Here is a 22,410-nt window from a genome sequence, read left to right as displayed (position 1 = left end):
CTAACAAGAAACTTGTGGAGTTGTTGAAAAAACTAGTTTTAATGACTCCAACCTAAGTGTATGTAAACCACCGACTTCAACTGTATATACATCGCTATATGTAGTAGGGAACAGCCTGATTTCTCCAAGAAAGATCTGATCCTGGATCATCCTTATTTAGTTGTCTGTGGATCAACAATACATCAACCAATCAGATAAAATGATGATCCGGGATCAACAATAGATCAACCAATCAGATAAAATGACGACCAAGGATCAACAATATATCAACCAATCAGATAAAATGACGACCCAGGATCAACAATACATCAACATATCAGATAAAATGATGATCTGGGATCAACTCAGCTTCTGTAAATTATATCACATAATCAACACAGTAAAATGAACATTTGTTATTTGTTTTTATAACATAAAAATTGGATTTAAGTCGAGCACAGTTCATCACCAATCGGTAACTATATCAAAGAGTGCCTGTCTACATACTGTAGATAATTAGTTTGGAGAATAAATATGTTATACCTCCAGATCTAGACAAGCAGTGCTGTTGATAAGCAGTGTAGGCTAGTGTTCAACATACCGCTTAGCTTCTCCTCTCTTTATGGAGTAACCCAGCTGACCTTTGCCCCCGATTTGTATTGAAAGTCACAACATAAAATCAAGAAGGCATAACGGAGAGAGGTTTTTTTTCACAGCTCTAGTGTTTGCCCTCTCTCCACCACTTATGCTGCTTTGGTGTCTACTTTAAAAGGTAATTGAAGCTTGGAGAGCACATCCTCTTTGTCATGCAAAGCAGTGCTAGGTCCTTTTAGCTCTTTAGCTTCAACTGGAGAATTGGCGTTGAGAAATAAAGATTCCATTGTTGTGAAATTCCCCTCCGGCTTTGTTGTAAGATTTACGATTGTTTTTGTGAATGAGTGTTTTGGCAAGAGGCTACTGCAATATTTCACTGAGATACATATATTTTATGGAAACATCCACAATATTTTGTAGGTGAAGAAGTCACAGTTCAAATGACTTTTTTAAAACTATGTGAGTTTCATAATGTGTGATAAAAAAAACACATCTGCACCATTTGTGTGTTTAGATCATTGTTACTGTGCTGTTGACTTATTGTTACTGTGTTGTTGACTTATTGTTACTGTGTTGTTGACTTATTGTTACTGTGTTGTTGACTTATTGTTACTGTGTTGTTGACTTATTGTTACTGTGTTGTTGACTTATTGTTACTGTGTTGTTGACTTATTGTTACTGTGTTGTTGACTTATTGTTACTGTGTTGTTGACTTATTGTTACTGTGCTGTTGACTTATTGTTACTGTGTTGTTGACTTATTGTTACTGTGTTGTTGACTTATTGTTACTGTGTTGTTGACTTATTGTTACTGTGTTGTTGACTTATTGTTACTGTGTTGTTGACTTATTGTTACTGTGTTGTTGACTTATTGTTACTGTGTTGTTGACTTATTGTTACTGTGTTGTTGACTTATTGTTACTGTGTTGTTGACTTATTGTTACTGTGTTGTTGACTTATTGTTACTGTGTTGTTGACTTATTGTTACTGTGTTGTTGACTTATTGTTACTGTGTTATTGTTACTGTGTTGTTGACTTATTGTTACTGTGTTGTTGACTTATTGTTACTGTGTTGTGACTTATTGTTACTGTGTTGTTGACTTATTGTTACTGTTACTGTTGTTGACTTATTGTTACTGTGTTGTTGACTTATTGTTACTGTGTTGTTGACTTATTGTTACTGTGTTGTTGACTTATTGTTACTGTGTTGTTGACTTATTGTTACTGTTTGTTGACTTATTGTTACTGTGCTGTTGACTTATTGTTACTGTGTTGTTGACTTATTGTTACTGTGTTGTTGACTTATTGTTACTGTGTTGTTGACTTATTGTTACTGTGTTGTTGACTTATTGTTACTGTGTTGTTGACTTATTGTTACTTATTATTACTGTGCAGTTGACTTATTGTTACTGTGTTGTTGACTTATTGTTACTGTGTTGTTGACATTGTTACTGTGTTGTTGACTTATTACTTGTTGTTGACTGTTGACTTATTGTTACTGTGTTGTTGACTTGTTATTGTTACTTTTGACTTATTGTTACTGTGTTGTTGACTTATTGTTACTGTGTTGTTGACTTATTGTTACTGTGTTGTTGACTTATTGTTACTGTGTTGTTGACTTATTGTTACTGTGTTGTTGACTTATTGTTACTTTATTGTTACTGTGTTGTTGACTTGTTGTTGACTTATTGTTACTGTGTTGTTGACTTATTGTTACTGTGTTGTTGACTTATTGTTACTGTGTTGTTGACTTATTGTTACTGTGTTGTTGACTTATTGTTACTGTGTTGTTGACTTATTGTTACTGAGTTGTTGACTTATTGTTACTGTGTTGTTGACTTATTGTTACTGTGTTGTTGACTTATTGTTACTGTGTTGTTGACTTATTGTTACTGTGTTGTTGACTTATTGTTACTGTGTTGTTGACTTATTGTTACTGTGTTGTTGACTTATTGTTACTGTGTTGTTGACTTATTGTTACTGTGTTGTTGACTTATTGTTACTGTGTTGTTGACTTATTGTTACTGTGTTGTTGACTTATTGTTACTGTGTTGTTGACTTATTGTTACTGTGTTGTTGACTTATTGTTACTGTGTTGTTGACTTATTGTTACTGTGTTGTTTGTTACTTTGTTGACTTATTGTTACTGTGTTGTTGACTTATTGTTTGTTACTGTGTTGTTGACTTATTGTTGCTGTGTTGACTTTTGTTATTGTTGTTGACTGTTACTGTTGTTGACTTATTGTTACTGTGCTGTTGACTTATTGTTGCTGTGTTGTTGACTTATTGTTACTGTGTTGTTGACTTATTGTTACTGTGTTGTTGACTTATTGTTACTGTGTTGTTGACTTATTGTTACTGTGTTGTGGACTTATTGTTACTGTGTTGTGGACTCTGTGTTATTGACTTATTGTTACTGTGTTGTTGACTTATTGTTACTGTGTTGTTGACTTATTGTTATTGTGTTGTTGACTATTGTTACTGTGTTGTTGACTTATTGTTACTGTGTTGTTGACTTATTGTTACTGTGTTGTTGACTTATTGTTATTGTGTTGTTAACTTATTGTTACTGTGTTGTTGACTTATTGTTACTGTGTTGTTGACTTATTGTTACTGTGCTGTTGACTTATTGTTACTGTGTTGTTGACTTATTGTTACTGTGTTGTTGACTTATTGTTACTGTGTTGTTGACTTATTGTTACTGTGTTGTTGACTTATTGTTTCTGTGCTCATGATTTATTGTTACTGTGTTGTTGACTTATTGTTACTGTGTTGTTGACTTATTGTTACTGTGTTGTTGACTTATTCTTACTGTGTTGTGGACTTATCATTTTAGTTTTTAATTAACTTGTTCCCCTTTCTTAGTCTATTAAGTCCCTATAGCAGCCTAGATATTACAACTGTGAAACAGAACAATATTGTACAAAATGTACACATGTTCACATTTTTCTGTACATTACCATAAAACAACCCCTTTGTGCAGGCAAACCATTTTGATTTATAAATTGTTGTCAATGTCTATGAATTATTGCTATGGTAACCTAGTCGGTCACCTGGCAGCTTCCACATTACATTAATGTCGATCAAATGTGATGTCATCAGATTATGTGCCTATCAAAAAAATTCCATTCAGAAAATGTGACTGTGGAGACTAAAGTGCAAATGAATGGGTTGAGTGAGTCTGGGTTTTGTCATGACATGTTGCAAACAACTTGACGTGCGCTAACAACCTTCCTCAGTGATTTAATAACAGTCATCTATGTTAGACCCCACCCACACCCCTCTCTCTCCTTCTTTCTTTGCCAGAGGGATTGCTATAAACTGCACCAATTTACCCGAGTCCAACCATATTGTAATGGGTGCGTCTCTCCAACCCTTCCCCCTTCCCTCTGCTTGTTCCAACCAAGGACAGGGGTCAGTTAGAAGGCCTTTCTGGCCCCGTGGCAGATACATAGTTCCAGGCTCCTCATTGGACAGTACTAGTCCAATGACCTTTTCAACTCTTCTCTCCTCCGTGACCCCAAAATGCCTAGTGCTTGAGGTCATCATTTTCTATGTTGATCTTTCTTGTTTTTCCTTTCACGTTTGAATAACTGTTTGCTCTTTGCCCAGCTGTAATGAATGTCAAATAATATTATCTTTATATCTTTATACGTTGCACAATAAAGGTGAGAAGTCTTTATTAATAGTGATTCCTTTGTGTGTCTCTATAGGTGGAAGTATTCATTACCAGCTCTGCAGTGCTCCTGAAGAAAAGACCGGATCCTACCGGTAAGTTAGACACACTGTATGTACAACACAGCGAAAGGTTAAATTACAGTGTTTTAATTTTCTATTAAGTCATCTGGTGTTCCTTGTTAACAGGGAGACGAATCAGTGTTATTGCAATTATGTGGCGCTCTTAATTCAATTTGCCCCTGTGAACTAAAATGAGTTCTAAACTTCCCCATTAAACTTAATTGCTGTTCATTCAATTCCATAAAACGGGGGGAATTGTCAGGGGAAATCCTGATCATAAATGTAATTATTTTAATAACGGGGGCGCCGGTGTACTAGTTATCCCCCTCATTACCGTACGTGATTCACTATCGCTCTAGCCTGACAAAACCCAACCAAGATCCTCCTCTGACAATGTATTGGGCTGGAACAGGGCAGGGAACCATCAAACAAAGACATGTTCTACAGGTCAATGTGGAATGTATTGTGTCAGGGTTGGACACCACACAGATCATGGTTTTTGGTGCTTTTCTATCAAATGTCATTATTTTTACCCAGGTTGGAAGCCACATATTTCCAATAGTTTCAATCTGATCATTAATAAACTGCTTTGACTCTACACATTGTCTTCCTGTTAGATATTTAAACAACAGTAGCATTTATTTTCAGAAGAAGAGAAATGTACCTGGAAGCCCTGATCACAGTCACAAGCTGTCTCTCCATGACGCTAGAAAATATCGCTCCCCAAGGTTTCAAAATGGTAGCATTTAGTCCTTCGCTGTGCTGTCCCCCCTTTCTCCTTCTATCCTTCCCTCCCTCCCTCCTTCCTCCTATTTCTTCCCATGTCCATTAGACCTTGCAGACTAATCGAGCAGCACCAATTGCTCCCGCGGTGAGATCATTAAGTAAATTATTTTAAGATCAAACGGCCAGCAGTCACAATGAAGTCCTGTGTAATGGTGAAAAGCTCAGAAGTCTCCCCCTCCTCCACCCCCTCCTGTGAAATGAAAGCCCAGTGGGTAGTTGTCTCTTGCACCTATCAGGTGGATACCCAGGCCATTAGACTCCTTTTAGCTGCAGGCTAAGGCAGGACCCGCTAATTGGCTGCAGGAACAAAACCAAACCCACTGACAGGATCAGACTTGCATGCGGCTTTTAAAGAGATGCCAAATTATTGTGAGGGTCCAAAGACAGAAACAGCAGTGACAGGAGGCTAGCTAGCTACCACTGGAATGGTCCACCTAGGAGAGGCAGGAGGCTAGCTAGCTAGCTACCACTGGAATGGTCCACCTAGGAGAGGCAGGAGGCTAGCTAGCTACCACTGGAATGGTCCACCTAGGAGAGGCAGGAGGCTAGCTAGCTAGCTACCACTGGAATGGTTCACCTAGGAGAGGCAGGAGGCTAGCTAGCTAGCTACCACTGGAATGGTCCACCTAGGAGAGGCAGGAGGCTAGCTAGCTAGCTACCACTGGAATGGTTCACCTAGGAGAGGCAGGAGGCTAGCTAGCTAGCTACAACTGTAAATGGTCCACCTACAGTAGGAGGCAGGAGGCTAGCTGGATAGCCACCACTGGAATGGTCCACCTAGGAGAGGCAGGAGGCTAGCAAGGAGAATTAGGCAAAATGGACTAGTGAGGTTGTTCTGGTTACGACATCTCACAGGAGAGTATAGATTGTTGATTACTTGATAGCCACCTCTGAAAGTTGACTTTTGAATCACTTCTGGTATTTTATGGTAAATTAATGTAAGTGTTGTGTTTATAAGGTACATTGCATTCAACCATGTTTATACAATTTTGATGAATTGGACTGATAAACCACATTGATGAAAGAATAAGAATTCCAGGAAAGGTTTTCCCAGCTACTTTCCTCCCTCAAAAGGGGTCTAACGTTGAGCTGAGTCCATAATTCAGATCCTAATATACATTAGGAGAAATCTATAGGCCTCAACCCCACATGAATGGATAAGATTGGCACCTTGTTTATAATTCAGTCATAAATAGATAGATGGATAGATGGACAGGACGATAGAGAATTACTGAATCTATGTCCCAAATTACACCCTATTCCCTATATAGAGTACACTTTGGACTTTGGACCAGGGAGCCCTATGGGATTATGTAGTGCACTATTATTTAGTGCAAGAAATAGTGCACTACATATGGAATAGGCTGTGTCTCAGATAGCACCCCTGAGGTTCATTGTGGTCTCTCTCTCACATAAGGCCTCAGCTTAGCTGGCCAATTAGAGCATTTGATGAGGTTAGACAGAGGAAAGGACTGACAGACATCACTGATCAGGGAGCTGCAGGTATCTACAGACAACAGCACGGACATATATCACTGATCAGAGAGCTGCAGGTACAGAGAACAGGACAGACAGACATCACTGATCAGACAGCTGCAGGTAGCTACAGAGGCTAGGACTGACAGACATCACTGATCAGACAGCTGCAGGTATCTACAGACAACAGCACAGACATATATCACTGATCAGAGAGCTGCAGGTAGCTACAGAGGACAGCACAGACATATATCACTGATCAGAGAGCTGCAGGTAGCTACAGACAACAGGACAGACATACATCATTGATCAGAGAGCTGCATGTAGCTACAGAGGACAGGACAGACAGACATCACTGATCAGAGAGCTGCAGGTACAGAGAACAGGACTGACATATATCACTGATCAGAGAGCTGCAGGTAGCTACAGAGAACAGCACAGACATATCACTGACCAGACAGCTGCAGGTAGCTACAGAGAACAGCACAGACATATCACTGATCAGACAGCTGCAGGTAGCTACAGAGGACAGGACTGACAGACAACACTGATCAGACAGCTGCAGGTAGCTACAGAGGACAGGACAGACAGACATCACTGATCAGACAGCTGCAGGTAGCTACAGAGGACAGGACAGACAGACAACACTGATCAGAGAGCTGCAGGTAGCTACAGAGGACAGGACAGACAGACATCACTGATCAGAGAGCTGCAGGTAGCTACAGAGGACAGGACAGACATATCACTGATCAGAGAGCTGCAGGTAGCTACAGAGGACAGGTCAGACAGACATCACTGATCAGACAGCTGCAGGTAGCTACAGAGAACAGGACTGACAGACAACACTGATCAGAGAGCTGCAGGTAGCTACAGAGGACAGGACAGACAGACATCACTGATCAGACAGCTGCAGGTAGCTACAGAGGACAGGACTGACAGACAACACTGATCAGAGAGCTGCAGGTAGCTACAGAGGACAGGACAGACAGACATCACTGATCAGACAGCTGCAGGTAGCTACAGAGGACAGGACAGACAGACATCACTGATCAGACAGCTGCAGGTAGCTACAGAGAACAGGACAGACAGACATCACTGACCAGACAGCTGCAGGTAGCTACAGAGAACAGCACAGACATATCACTGATCAGACAGCTGCAGGTAGCTACAGAGAACAGGACAGACAGACATATCACTGATCAGACAGCTGCAGGTAGCTACAGAGAACAGCACAGACATATCACTGATCAGACAGCTGCAGGTAGCTACAGAGAACAGCACAGACATATCACTGATCAGACAGCTGCAGGTAGCTACAGAGAACAGCACAGACATATCACTGATCAGACAGCTGCAGGTATCTACAGAGAACAGCACAGACATATCACTGATCAGACAGCTGCAGCTGCAGGTATCACTGACAGAGAACAGGTACTGACAGACATATCACTGATCAGAGAGCTGCAGGTATCTACAGAGAACAGCACAGACATATCAGAGAAGCAGCAGACAGACATCACTGATCAGAGAGCTGCAGGTAGCTACAGAGAACAGGACTGACAGACATCACTGATCAGAGAGCTGCAGGTAGCTACAGAGAACAGCACAGACATACATCACTGATCAGAGAGCTGCAGGTAGCTACAGAGAACAGGACTGACATACATCACTGATCAGACAGCTGCAGGTAGCTACAGAGAACAGGACTGACAGACATCAGAGAGCTGCAGGTAGCTACAGAGGACAGGACAGACAGACATCACTGACCAGACAGCTGCAGGTAGCTACAGAGGACAGGACAGACAGACATCACTGATCAGACAGCTGCAGGTAGCTACAGAGGACAGGACAGACAGACATCACTGATCAGACAGCTTCAGGTAGCTACAGAGGACAGGACAGACATATCACTGATCAGACAGCTGCAGGTACAGAGAATAGGACAGACAGACATCACTGATCAGAGAGCTGCAGGTAGCTACAGAGGACAGGACAAACAGACATCACTGATCAGACAGCTGCAGGTACAGAGAACAGGACAGTCAGACATCATTGATCAGAGAGCTGCAGGTAGCTACAGAGGACAGGACAGTCAGACATCATTGATCAGAGAGCTGCAGGTAGCTACAGAGGACAGGACAGACAGACATCACTGATCAGAGAGCTGCAGGTACAGAGAACAGGACAGTCAGACATCATTGATCAGAGAGCTGCAGGTAGCTACAGAGGACAGGACAGACAGACATCACTGATCAGACAGCTGCAGGTACAGAGAACAGGACAGTCAGACATCATTGATCAGAGAGCTGCAGGTACAGAGGACACACAGACAGACATTACTGATCAGAGAGCTGCAGGTACAGAGAACAGGACAGTCAGACATCATTGATCAGAGAGCTGCAGGTACAGAGGACACACAGACAGACATTACTGATCAGAGAGCTGCAGGTACAGAGAACAGGACAGTCAGACATCATTGATCAGAGAGCTGCAGGTACAGATAATAGGATGTGTGTGTGTGTGTGTGTGTGTGTGTGTGTGTGTGTGTGTGTGTGCCATTAGCTCAGTTCTAAAGCCATTAGACAGACAGTGATTACACACTAAGTGCTGTCCCTGGACGGTGGTTTGACAGCTTGCCTTTTTACTGGGTCAGAGTTCCTGTTGGGTAACATAATTAAGAGCATGAGTGTAGAAAGCAGGTCACTATTATATACAATGGACTTTCCCGTGTATCTCCTTTATAATCTATCTCAGTATAAACCTACACAAGAGAAGTTTCAAATCATATTTGGTTTGTTTGTTTCTGTTGTCTCACTGAAGAATACATACATTTTGCCATCAGAACAGCCTCAATTCATCGGGGCATGGACTCTACAGGGAGGGGTGTCAAACTCATTCCACGGAGCGCCGAGTGTCTGCAGGTTTTTGTTTTTTTGTTCCAATTAATCCCTAGACAACCAAGTGAGGGGAGTTCCTTACTAATTTTTGACCTTAATTCATCAATTAAGTACAAGGGAGGAGTGAACATGCACAGATACTCATCCCCTGTGGAATGAGTTTGTGCTGCGTGAAAACTCCAGCACCATTGCAGTTCTTGACACAAATCGGTGCACCTGGCACCTACTACAATACCCCATTCAAAGGCACTTACATCTTTGTCTTGCCCATTTACCCTCTGAATGGCAACACATACACAATCCATGTCTCAAGGCTTAAAAATCCTTCTTTAACCAGGTCTCCTCCCTCATCTACACTGATTGAAGTGGATTTAACAAGTGACATCAATAAGGGATCATATCTTTCACCTGGATTCACCTGGTCAGTCTATGTCATGGAAAGAGCCGGTGTTCTTAATGTTTTGTACACTCAGTGTATTTTGCTCTGAATTCTTGCACTCACTCACCCGCACATACAGCGATCCTTTTTCAGTAGTTTGGCTCTGTTTTGACCAAGGAGAGGATGAATTCAAACGTGAAATCAACAAAAATGTGTACCATGTCACTGGATTTAGGTTGAAAGGGAAAATCCAGTCCAAAAGAAATATTGATTTTTTTTTAATACATTTTTTATGAATCCACTGTTCATACAGTCCCAAAATGTGTTGCATGTCAGCAGTCAAGTTTTGAAGATATTGAAGCAAAGTGTCACCAGCCACATCATCATGTATAAAATACCAAAAGATAATTTTTTGGGGGTGGAAAAAAAGGAGTAAAATTCTCCAAATTCCATCACGTTGATGACTTTAATCAGTTTTCCATGTTGATTCAACGTCATCAGAAGGAAAGACATTGAGTGTTGTTGAAATGACATGGAAACAACACTGACTCAACCAGTGGGTAATGTTGTAGATAGATGAGATAGAAACCAATGCAGCAAAGTGAAGAGCGTGATTTATCCTCCTCCAGCATGGACCGTCAGTCTCATCAATCACATGTTTTAATTAGTGATAGCTCTCCTTTGTGACTGAGAAATGTGCATGTAATTCAATTTGGGGCTCCCCGCAGCTCCGACCCAGTTCTCCCAAGTGAAGATTTGTCAATTCAATGGAAGTTCAGGCAAGGTCCTAATGGTAGAGACAGGGGAAAGGAGTGAATTAGATAAAGCAATCTGCCACCGCTGACATCATTGTGTTCTGTTGAATGCTGTGGGGCAGGACAGGAGAGACACGTGCTGTAAGCTTTATGACACCCTGCAGTTCCTGTATCTGTACCTATGACTCAATGATATCGGTTTACATAAGGGTTTGGCTATGATAAGATCAGCTGAGGTATGTGGCTCTGCTGGCCTTTTTAATGTCCTTGGTTACAGGGAACTTATCAGTCTGACTTTTTATTTTTTATTTCGTCTTCAACTTTTTTATTCTCTCCCCGTCTCTGTCTTCAGGGAGCTCTTGCTCTATCTAGTCAGATAAACACCAGCCACTAGTTCATTATTTGTGGGAAAAAGGAAGCAGCATGTTCAGTACAGCTAAAGCTATCCGCATTATCCGCCATCTGACGTTGTCACCAAACTAAACTCTTAGAAAAAAGGTGCTATCTAGAACCTAAAAATGTTCTCCGACTGTCCCCATAGGAGAACCCTTTGAAGGACCCTTTTTGGTTCCATGTAGAACCCCCCTTTCCACAGAGGGTTCTACATGGAACTCAAAAGGGTTCTACGTGTAACCAAAATGGGTTCTATGGGGACAGCCAAAGAACCATTTTGGAACCCTTTTTTCTGAGTGTGTCTATGAACAGATGATCAACCACACCACCCTCGACAGGGACACACTATACTCCAAAACCTCCCAAACAGCCTTGGCCCTGTCGTTGACCTCCTGTACAGGTTTAGGGATTAACACTTTAGGCAAAACAAATCCACCTAATCTGTGTATGGCCCTGCACTGCAGAAAACAATTAACTGACATAACCTCATTGATTTATAGTAGCTATACTGTAAATACTGTCATATATTTGCCTCAGAGTGAGGGTCAGCACACAAGTTACACTATCTGTCAATCTGTCAGGCTGCGTTACAAATTCCACCCTAGTCCCTATATTGTGCACTCCTTTTGATCAGAGCCCCATGGGTACCCTATAGACCCTGGTCAAATGTAGTGCACTATATAGGGAATGGGGTGCCATTTGGGATGCGGCCACAGTCTCTGTCCATGTACATGTTTGAAATACCCTGTAGGACCCCAGGCTGTACAGATGGCTGTATGACTGCTCAGGTACCTATTAAAAGCTATTGAACAGGCCTGTACGCCTGTCGTCTCATTTGTAGACCATCTGCTCACAGAACCATGCCAGCAGGTGTGATGTGATTGGTTATCACGGTCAGGGTGACCGAACCATGATGATCCAGCAATCTAGTAATGTGATGTTGTTAAATGACTTCAACTACGATGCGCAAACAAGCCTGTCTGTTGGTACTCTTTACACTAGTCTGGACATGGCTGTTGGTATTCTTTACAGTTGTCTGGACATGGCTGTTGGTATTCTTTACACTAGTCTGGACATGGCTGTTGGTATTCTTTACAGTTGTCTGGACATGGCTGGCTGTTGGTATTCTTTACAGTTGTCTAGACATGGCTGTTGGTATTCTTTACAGTTGTCTAGACATGGCTGTCTGTTGGTATTCTTTACAGTTGTCTGGACATGGCTGTCTGTTGGTATTCTTTACAGTTGTCTGGACATGGCTGTCTGTTGGTATTCTTTACAGTTGTCTAGACATGGCTGTCTGTTGGTATTCTTTACAGTTGTCTGGACATGGCTGTCTGTTGGTATTCTTTACAGTTGTCTGGACATGGCTGTCTGTTGGTATTCTTTACAGTTGTCTGGACATGGCTGTCTGTTGGTATTCTTTACAGTTGTCTAGACATGGCTGTCTGTTGGTATTCTTTACAGTTGTCTAGACATGGCTGTCTGTTGGTATTCTTTACAGTTGTCTAGAAATGGTTGTCTGTTGGTATTCTTTACAGTTGTCTGGACATGGCTGTCTGTTGTTATTCTTTACACTAGTCTGGACATGGCTGTTGGTATTCTTTACAGTTGTCTAGACATGGCTGGCTGTTGGTATTCTTTACAGTTGTCTAGACATGGCTGGCTGTTGGTATTCTTTACAGTTGTCTAGACATGGCTGGCTGTTGGTATTCTTTACAGTTGTCTGGACATGGCTGTCTGTTGGTATTCTTTACAGTTGTCTAGACATGGCTGTCTGTTGTTATTCTTTACACTAGTCTGGACATGGCTGTCTGTTGGTATTCTTTACAGTTGTCTGGACATGGCTGTCTGTTGGTATTCTTTACAGTTGTCTAGACATGGCTGTCTGTTTGGTATTCTTTACACTTGTCTGGACATGGCTGTCTGTTGGTATTCTTTACAGTTGTCTGGACATGGCTGTCTGTTTGGTATTCTTTACAGTTGTCTGGACATGGCTGTCTGTTGGTATTCTTTACAGTTGTCTAGACATGGCTGTCTGTTGGTATTCTTTACAGTTGTCTAGACATGGCTGTTGTTATTCTTTACAGTTGTCTGGTCATGGCTGTCTGTTGGTATTCTTTACAGTTGTTTGGACATGGCTGTTGGTATTCTTTACAGTTGTCTGGACATGGCTGTCTGTTGGTATTCTTTACAGTTGTCTAGACATGGCTGTCTGTTGGTATTCTTTACAGTTGTCTAGACATGGTTGTTGTTATTCTTTACAGTTGTCTGGTCATGGCTGTCTGTTGGTATTCTTTACAGTTGTCTAGACATGGCTGTTGTTATTCTTTACAGTTGTCTGGACATGGCTGTCTGTTGGTATTCTTTACAGTTGTCTGGACATGGCTGTCTGTTGGTATTCTTTACAGTTGTCTAGACATGGCTGTCTGTTGGTATTCTTTACAGTTGTCTAGACATGGCTGTTGTTATTCTTTACAGTTGTCTGGTCATGGCTGTCTGTTGGTAATCTTTACAGTTGTTTGGACATGGCTGTTGGTATTCTTTACAGTTGTCTGGACATGGCTGTCTGTTGGTATTCTTTACAGTTGTCTAGACATGGCTGTCTGTTGGTATTCTTTACAGTTGTCTGGACATGGCTGTTGGTATTCTTTACAGTTGTCTGGACATGGCTGTTGGTATTCTTTACAGTTGTCTGGACATGGCTGTCTGTTGGTATTCTTTACAGTTGTCTGGACATGGCTGTTGGTATTCTTTACAGTTGTCTGGACATGGCTGTCTGTTGGTATTCTTTACAGTTGTCTAGACATGGCTGTCTGTTGGTATTCTTTACAGTTGTATAGACATGGCTGTTGTTATTCTTTACAGTTGTCTGGACATGGCTGTCTGTTGGTATTCTTTACAGTTGTCTGGACATGGCTGTCTGTTGGTATTCTTTACAGTTGTCTAGACATGGCTGTTGGTATTCTTTACAGTTGTCTGGACATGGCTGTCTGTTGGTATTCTTTACAGTTGTCTGGACATGGCTGTCTGTTGGTATTCTTTACAGTTGTCTAGACATGGCTGTTGGTATTCTTTAAAGTTGTCTGGACATGGCTGTCTGTTGTTATTCTTTACAGTTGTCTAGACATGGCTGTTGGTATTCTTTACAGTTGTCTGGACATGGCTGTCTGTTGGTATTCTTTACAGTTGTCTAGACACGGCTGTCTGTTTGGTATTCTTTACACTTGTCTGGCCATGGCTGTCTGTTGGTATTCTTTACAGTTGTTTGGACATGGCTATTGGTATTCTTTACAGTTGTCTGGACATGGCTGTCTGTTGGTATTCTTTACAGTTGTCTGGACACGGCTGTCTGTTGTTATTCTTTACAGTTGTCTGGTCATGGCTGCCTCCTTATACGGGACAGTATCGCTGGAGCCTTCGTAGACCTAGTAATGTGTAGAAGCACCTTGTCCTTGATACCTCCTCCATTTGCTTGATGACTGTTGTTTAGTGTGTGTTGACTCTATAGTATTGTCTATTGAATTGAATTGCATTAGATCCAGTGCTGGGTGGAAGCACCTCGACACATCCTCCACTTCATTAGCTTGCTTAGACTGTTGACTCCAGGGTGCTGTTGACTCTAGTGCGTTGACACTTCATTTTGGATTGTCATTTACTTCATGTGATAGCCTATCTTGCTATTCTGGGATCAATGATGAGGGTTTGGGGAAAGAACTTCTGTGCACTTGTGAGACACATTTGATCGTATTCATGATGTGAGGGTGCTATCAGCATGACTTTGTTTACCCCTTCAGTAATCCATTGAAATGACAATCTAGTGATGGGCAACAAAACAGGTCCTGCTGCCTCTTGACCTACAAAGAGACCAGGACCTCTTATCCTTCATTTAAACGTTTATCTTCTGATTCCCTCTTCAATAGGAGACTTAGCTGATACTGAGGGTATAGGGCCTGAGCCGTTACTCAAAACAATGAGAGCTTTCAGAGTTAAAGGGCCCATTCAAATGCTAAAGGCGGCAATAGCTAATTATTTAGTTCTCACCAGACACTTGAAAGTCTCTTATCTGACACATGTTAATGCAAAGTCACTGTAGGGTTATCTATCTCACAGCAGTCATCTATCAGCTTTACTTCCCCATGGGAACAGAGAGGGAAACGAAAGGGAAGCCTTCAACACTGTTGATGCTCTTCTCACAAATGTGTATCTGTTATTCTAATCTACTGTAATCTGCACTATTCCACTGAAATCTGCTCTATTCTACTGTATTCTTTTTTCCCCTTTATTTAACTAGGCAAGTCAGTTAAGAACAAAGTCTTATTTACAATGACGGCCTAAGAACAGTCGGTTAACTGCCTTGTTCAGGGGCAGAAAAACAGATTTTTACCTTGTCAACTGGGGGATTTGATCTTGCAACCGTCTGGTTATTAGTCCAACGCGCTAACCACTAGGCTACCTGCCGCCCCACACTGCACTCTGCTCTATTCTAATCTGCTCTACTCTATTCTACTCTACTCTATTATACTCTATTCTACTCTATTCAACTCTATTCTACTCTACTCTATTCTACTCTAATCTATTCTACTCTAATCTGCTCTATTCTACTCTACTCTATTCTACTCTGTTCTACTCTACTCTATTCTACTCTATTCTACTCTGTTCTATTCTACACTGCTCTATTCTACTGTATTGTACTCTATTCTATTATTCTCTATTCCATTCTACTCTATTTTACTCTGCTATACACTGCACTACTCTGCTCTATTCTACTCTGCTCCTCTCTACTCTATTCTACTCTGCTCTGCTCTACTCTTCTCTATTCTACTTTGCTCTGCTTTAGTCTACTCTATTCTATTTTACTCTATTCTACTGTACTGTGCTCTACTCTAGTCTACTCTATTCTACTCTATTCTGTTCTACTCTTCTCTTCTACTCTACTGTAATCGGCTCTACTCTGTACTACGCTATTCTGCTCTACTCTATTCTACTCTGCTCTACTCTACTCTACTATGGTCTAATCTATTCTGCTCTATTCTACTCTGCTCTACTATGGTCTACTCTATTTCACTCGATTCTCCTCTGCTCTACTCTACTTTATTCTACGCTACTCTACTCTCTATTCTACTCTATTCTACTATTGGCTTCTCTATTCTATTTGACTCTGTTCTATATGCTTTCCATCTCAGACCATGCATGTACACTACCATTCAAAAGTTTGGGGTTGCTTAGAAATGTCCTTGTTTTTGAAAGAAAATCACCTTTTTTGTCCATTTAAAATAACATAAAATTGATCAGAAATACAGTGTAGACATCGTTAATGTTGTAAATGACTATTGTAGCTGGAAACGGCAGGATTTTAATGGAATATCTACATAGGTGTATAGAGGCCCATTATTAGCAACCATCACTCCTGTGTTCCAATGGAACGTTGTGTTAACTAATCCAAGTTTTTCATTTTAAAAGGCTAATTGATCATTAGAAAACCCTTTAGCAATTATGTCAGCACAGCTGAAAACTGTTGTTCTGATTAAAGAAGCAATAAAACTGGCCTTCTTTAGACTAGTTGAGTATCTGGAGCATCAGCATTTGTGGGTTCAATTACAGGCTCAAAATGGCCAGAAACAAAGAATTTTCTTCTGAATCTCGTCAGTCTATTCTTGTTCTGAGAAATTAAGGCTATTCCATGCGAGAAATTGCCAAGAAACTGAAGATCTCGTACAACGCTGTGTACTACTCCCTTCACAGAACAGTGAAAACTAGCTCTAACCAGAATAGAAAGCACAACTGAGAAAGAGGACAAGTACATTAGAGTGTCTAGTCTGAAAAACAAACGCCTCACAAGTCCTCAACTGGCAGCTTCATTAAATAGTACCCACAAAACAGAGGCGATAGAAAGAAAAAGCCATGTCTCGGACTGAGCAATAAAAAGAAAAGATTAATATGGGCAAAAGAACACAGACACTGGACAGAGGAAGTCTGGAAAAAATGGTTATGAACAGACAAATCTAAGTTTGAGGTGTTCAGATCACAAAGAAGTACTTTCGTGAGACGCAGAATAAATAAATAAAATGCTGGAGGAATGACGCCATCTGTCAAGCATGGTGGAGGCAATGTGATGGTCTGGGGGTGCTTTGGTGGTGGTAAAGTGGGAGATTTGTACAGGGTAAAAGGGATCTTGAAGAAGGAAGCCTGTCACTCCATTTCGCAACGCCATACCCTGTGGATGGCGCTTAATTGGAGCCAATTTCCTCCTACAACAGGACAATGACCCAAAGCACAGCTCCAAACTATTTAGGGAAGAAGCAGTCAGCTGGTATTCTGTCTATAATGGAGTGGCCAGCACAGTCACCGGATCCCAACCCTACTGAGCTGTTGTGGGAGCAGCTTGACCGTAGGGTACGTAAGAAGTGCCCATCAAGCCAATCCAACTTGTGGGAGGTGCTTCAGGAAGCACGGGGTGAAATCTCTTCAGATTACCTCAAAGAATTGACAACTAGAATGCCAAGGTCTGCAAGGCTGTAATTGCTGAAAATGGAGGATTCTTTGACGAAAGCAAAGTTTGAAGGACACTATTATTGAAATTAAAAAGTCATTATTTACAACCTTGTCAACGTCTTGAATATATTTACTATTAATTATGCATCTAATTTCATGTATGTTTTCATGGAAAACAAGGACATTTGTAAGTGACCCCAAGCTTTTGAATGGTAGTGTATATTATCATAAATACTATAGGACAGATATCACATAGTAGATTTAGAATCAGTAAACTGTTCCAAATTCGCTTCAAAATATTCCTAAGAAACTGTTTTGGTATATACAGTTGAAGTCGGAAGTTTACGTACACTAAGGTTGGAGTCATTAAAACTCGTTTTTCAACAACTCCACAAATTTCTTGTTAACAAACTATAGTTTTGGCGAGTCAGATAGGACATCTACTTTGTGCATGACACAAGTAATTTGTCCAACAATTGTCTACAGGCAGATTATTTCACTTATAATTCACTGTATCAAAATTCCAGTGGGTCAGAAGTTTACATACACTAAGTTGACCGTGCCTTTAAACAACTTGGAAAATTCCAGAAAGTGATGTCATGGCTTTTGATAGGCTAATTGACATAATTTGAGTCAATTGGAGGTGTATCCGTGGATGTATTTCAAGGCCTAACTTCAAACTCAGTGCCTCATTTCTTGATATCATGGGAAAATCAAAAGAAATCAGCCTCAGAAAAAAGACCTCAGAAAAAAAATTGTAGACCACCACAAGTCTGGTTCATCCTTGGGGGCAATTTCCAAACGCCTGAAGGTTCCATGTTCATCTGTACAAACAATAGTACGCAAGTATAAACACCATGGGACCATGCAGCCGTCATACCACTCAGGAAGGAGACGTGTTCTGTCTCCTAGAGATGAACAGACCTTGGTGCGAGAAGTGTAAATCATTCCCAGAACAACAGCATAGGACCTTGTGAAGATGCTTGAGGAGACAAGTACAAAAGTATCCACAGTAAAACGAGTCCTATATCGACATAACCTGAAAGGTCGCTCAGCAAGGAAGAAGCCACTGCTCCAAAACAACCATAAAAAAGTCTGACTACGGTTTGCAACTTCACATGGGGACAAAGATTGTACTTTTTGGAGAAGTGTCCTCTGGTCTGATGAAACAAAAATAGAACTGTTTGGCCATAATGACCATCGTTATGTTTGGAGGAAAAAGGGGGAGGCTTGCAAGCCGAAGAACACCATCCCAACCGTGAATCAACTTCTTGGTGTCACTCAGTTAAATGAGTTTATTTTTGGGGTACAGTGGTGTTAATTAGAAAACCAACTCCTTCTCGGTGCTGTGAGTGTATATTGTGTGAATGTTTTACAGTGTGTTTTGTACAGTAGAGCTATAAAGTCAGTGTCTCAAATCCCCACATAAAGTGTCTATTGGTCTCCTGAGGAGCAGACCCTAAGAGTATGTCCAACTAGCTGCCTGCCCAGGCAGGGGCCAAGCTGTTCTCTCTAACAATGTTACAGGGCAAGAAAATCATCAGCTTTCAATCCTGTTTTGGTATGACAGGCTATTTTATGGTACACTCAAAATACATTTGGTACCAATTCATCCCAGGGTCTACATATACTGTCGCTCTCTCGCAGTAATGTAAAGTACTTCAGTAATAAAATGTTAAAGTGTTGGACCATGCACCTGCCTGTCTGTAAATAAAAAAACAAGAATGTGCTGCCGTTTGGTTTGCTTTATGTAAGGAAGTTTTGTTGTTGTAGATTTATACTTTTACTTTTGATACTTAAATATATTTTACCAATTACATTTACTTTAGACTTTTACTCAACTAGTATTTTACTGGGTGACTTTCACTTTTAAAAAATGGGGTACTTTTCCCACCACTGCTCTTTCCTCACTGCTAGAGAGAGTCCAGTATGGGGGGCGTGTAGGGTGGGGGAACAAATACAGATTTAGAATACATAGAAAACCTCATTCGGATCCTGGATGCTGATTGGCTGAAACAGCATTCCAGACGTGTACATTATGAACTGGAAAAGTACAACACAACAACAAAGCAAACTAAACATCTTGTTGCTTAGAAACCTGTATGGAAATCAGTTCCAGCGGACGGCAGTAGTGTAACACTTTGTGGTGGTGACACCAAACGACAAGCAGCAGAGATGTCTGGAATCGCTCTCTACCTGCATGTACACACTTTACTAACCCATCATAGACCCACAGCAGTAAGAAAGTATTGGAAGATAATTAGAAAGTTCCCCTCACTACTGGAAGATACATTTATTTGTGTTATTCTGTAGCAGCAACAGTGTAGTTTGATTAGGATTTAGGATGAAACATGTCATATTAAAGAAGAATTCACCCCTCTAGACTCATTTCCTACATACAGACCTCCAAAAGAAATGACCTTAAAGCAATCACTTAATTCCACCAACCTTAAGTTATTATGGCATCACCTTTATGCCACCATTTTTACAAGACTGTGTTTGCATTTCTTAATCAATCTCACAGTCAATCCCAGTTAATCCCAAATGTTTCACCTTGGCAATTTCCAATGTCGTATCCCCTCAGACAGACAGACAGACAGACAGACAGAGACCAATTTAGTTCTATATGAATGACTTACTGGAAATTACTCTACATTTAAATCAAATGTATTTATATAGCCCTTCGTACATCAGCTGATATCTCAAAGTGCTGTACAGAAACCCAGCCTAAAACCCCAAACAGCAAGCAATGCAGGTGTAGAAGCACAGTAGGTACACTAAATGAATTCAGGCACATTATATCAAGACTGTTGAGTAATGTTTTTTATTTTAATCTGGTTTTTTATTTTAATATTTTAATCCTTTAAGTGTTTGGGGGATTATTTGTTAAGGACAATAAAGCAAGATTCTGCATGCAAATGCATCAAACAAGCAACTACGTCATGATGAAGGGTATTGATGAGGTCACATATGTTAATAATCTTATGTACCCTGTCCCCTACATCATATGTACCCTGTCCCCTACATCATATGTACCCTGTCCCCTACATCATATGTACCCTGTCCCCTACATCATATTTGTGATGCAAATAGATACAATGACTCCGATAGGAATGCTGATGATCCAACAATCCACAGGACATTCAGTTGATTGGTTACCGTAAAACAGAATTTATTCACCATTCTTTGCTATTAAAGTTGTTAAGAGAGCTCAGCTCTGTTACTCCAGCATCTTATTCCCAATCAGTTAGTCAGTTAGATGTTCATTTCCTGTGAAAGTTTTAGAGATGTTGTTGATTGTGTTCTGTCTGTTTTCTCTCAGTATCTAATGGCTCAGAATCAGTGTGGCTGAAATCCCTGCTCGGAGACAAAAATGGAAATGCTCTCCCTGCAATCACAGCCTTTCATCCAGCCCACTAGGAAATATCGTGTCTATTAGCCATTAGCTGATCTGATATCCTGGTTTAGACAGCTCAGGCGTCTCTCTGTGTGGCTGTCTGGAGGGAGACTGAAGAGATTGCAGGCTTTGACCCATGTGTCTGTTGATTGACTCAAATCAACCAAACTGTGGCCCAGATCAGGCTGTCTGGAAACAGATGTCCATTGGTGATTGATTTGATTGGCTGTCTAATGCATTGCCAAATGTGTGTGAATGCTCCGGAAGAGTCAAGGAGTCATGTTACGATGTGTTTGTTAGAAACAGGTTGTAAAAATACGTTGGCAGATTTAACAATGTGATGATGGATGTCAACATACTTCTTGGAGTGAAGATACATTTTAGGAAATGATTCACCAATGAAATGATATATGATTATGTATATTTGTATTAATAAACGTCTTTATGAAAAATAGCAGCTTTGAGGTCCTTCAGAACATAATTTAGGCACATCTGTTAACTTTCAATCATAATCTGAAGGAATTTCATTTGTGTTTTGCAATAAGATGAAACATATTATAAATCGAATCACGTGAAATACTTTGTTCTCAGAACAGGTAATGCTATCCCATATCCAAATTCCATAACCTTGTAGGTACACTAAGAACATTGTTTTGGAAGTGTTGTTAACTATGTAGCTAATCGTTCAAAAGGGAAATTCACACAGCTCCAAGTGGAAAGAAAACTTCATTCTGAAAGACTTATAGATGTAGAAGCGTGTATTGGCTTGTGTCTCTAGTGCTGAAGAGAACAGGTCTGACAACAGAGAGAAACATGGCTGACGCCAGGCTCTCCCCCTCTGTCTGGTCTCCCAGTTCACAGCAGGTTAAAACACTACAGTACTAAACGCTCCAGGCTGCTCTCTCACGACACACACTCACCTTTTACAGCTCCACTATGGTGTTTCAATTCACATCTGGACTGTTGTTTTGGCTCTTTGGACTACATATCCTAATGTGCTTGTGTGTGTCTGGTGTGTGCGTTCTAATTCATGGATTTGTGGATTAACACACACACACAGACACACGCCAGACACACACACACACACACACAGACACACACCAGACACACACAGAGACACACACACAGCAGTGTCCAGCGGCAGTGAAAGACCCAGGTCAGTCTGACAGAGACACACACACACACCAGACACACACACAGAGACACACACACACACCAGACACACACACACACACACACACACACCAGACACACACACAGACAGACACCAGACAAACACACGGCAGACACATCAGTCTGACAGAGACACACAGAGACACACATCAGACACACACACACAGAGAGACACACACCAGACACACACAGAGACACACACACAGAGACAGACACCAGACAAACACACGGCAGTGTCCAGCGGCAGTGAAAGACCCAGGTCAGTCTGACAGAGACACACAGAGACACACACCAGACACACACAGAGAGACACACACCAGACACACACAGAGAGACACACACAAGACACACA

The 22,410-nt window shown here is 41.1% G+C and overlaps 1 long non-coding RNA gene across 1 annotated transcript; it reads left to right on the top strand.

The window, feature by feature from the left end:
• The first annotated feature begins 665 nt into the window (after positions 1-665).
• LOC135574962 (uncharacterized) lies at positions 666-21,329 on the top strand. Its single transcript, XR_010465663.1, has 3 exons — positions 666-751; positions 4,286-4,343; positions 20,811-21,329. It is a non-coding gene; the product is annotated as an uncharacterized LOC135574962 (long non-coding RNA).
• The last annotated feature ends 1,081 nt before the right edge of the window (positions 21,330-22,410 follow it).

The sequence above is a fragment of the Oncorhynchus nerka genome, linkage group LG14 (assembly GCF_034236695.1).
Source record: "Oncorhynchus nerka isolate Pitt River linkage group LG14, Oner_Uvic_2.0, whole genome shotgun sequence".
In the NCBI taxonomy this organism is placed as follows: domain Eukaryota; kingdom Metazoa; phylum Chordata; class Actinopteri; order Salmoniformes; family Salmonidae; genus Oncorhynchus; species Oncorhynchus nerka.
The sequence above is the reverse complement of the archived record's forward strand: the minus strand, read 5'-3'. Positions and strand labels throughout refer to the sequence as shown.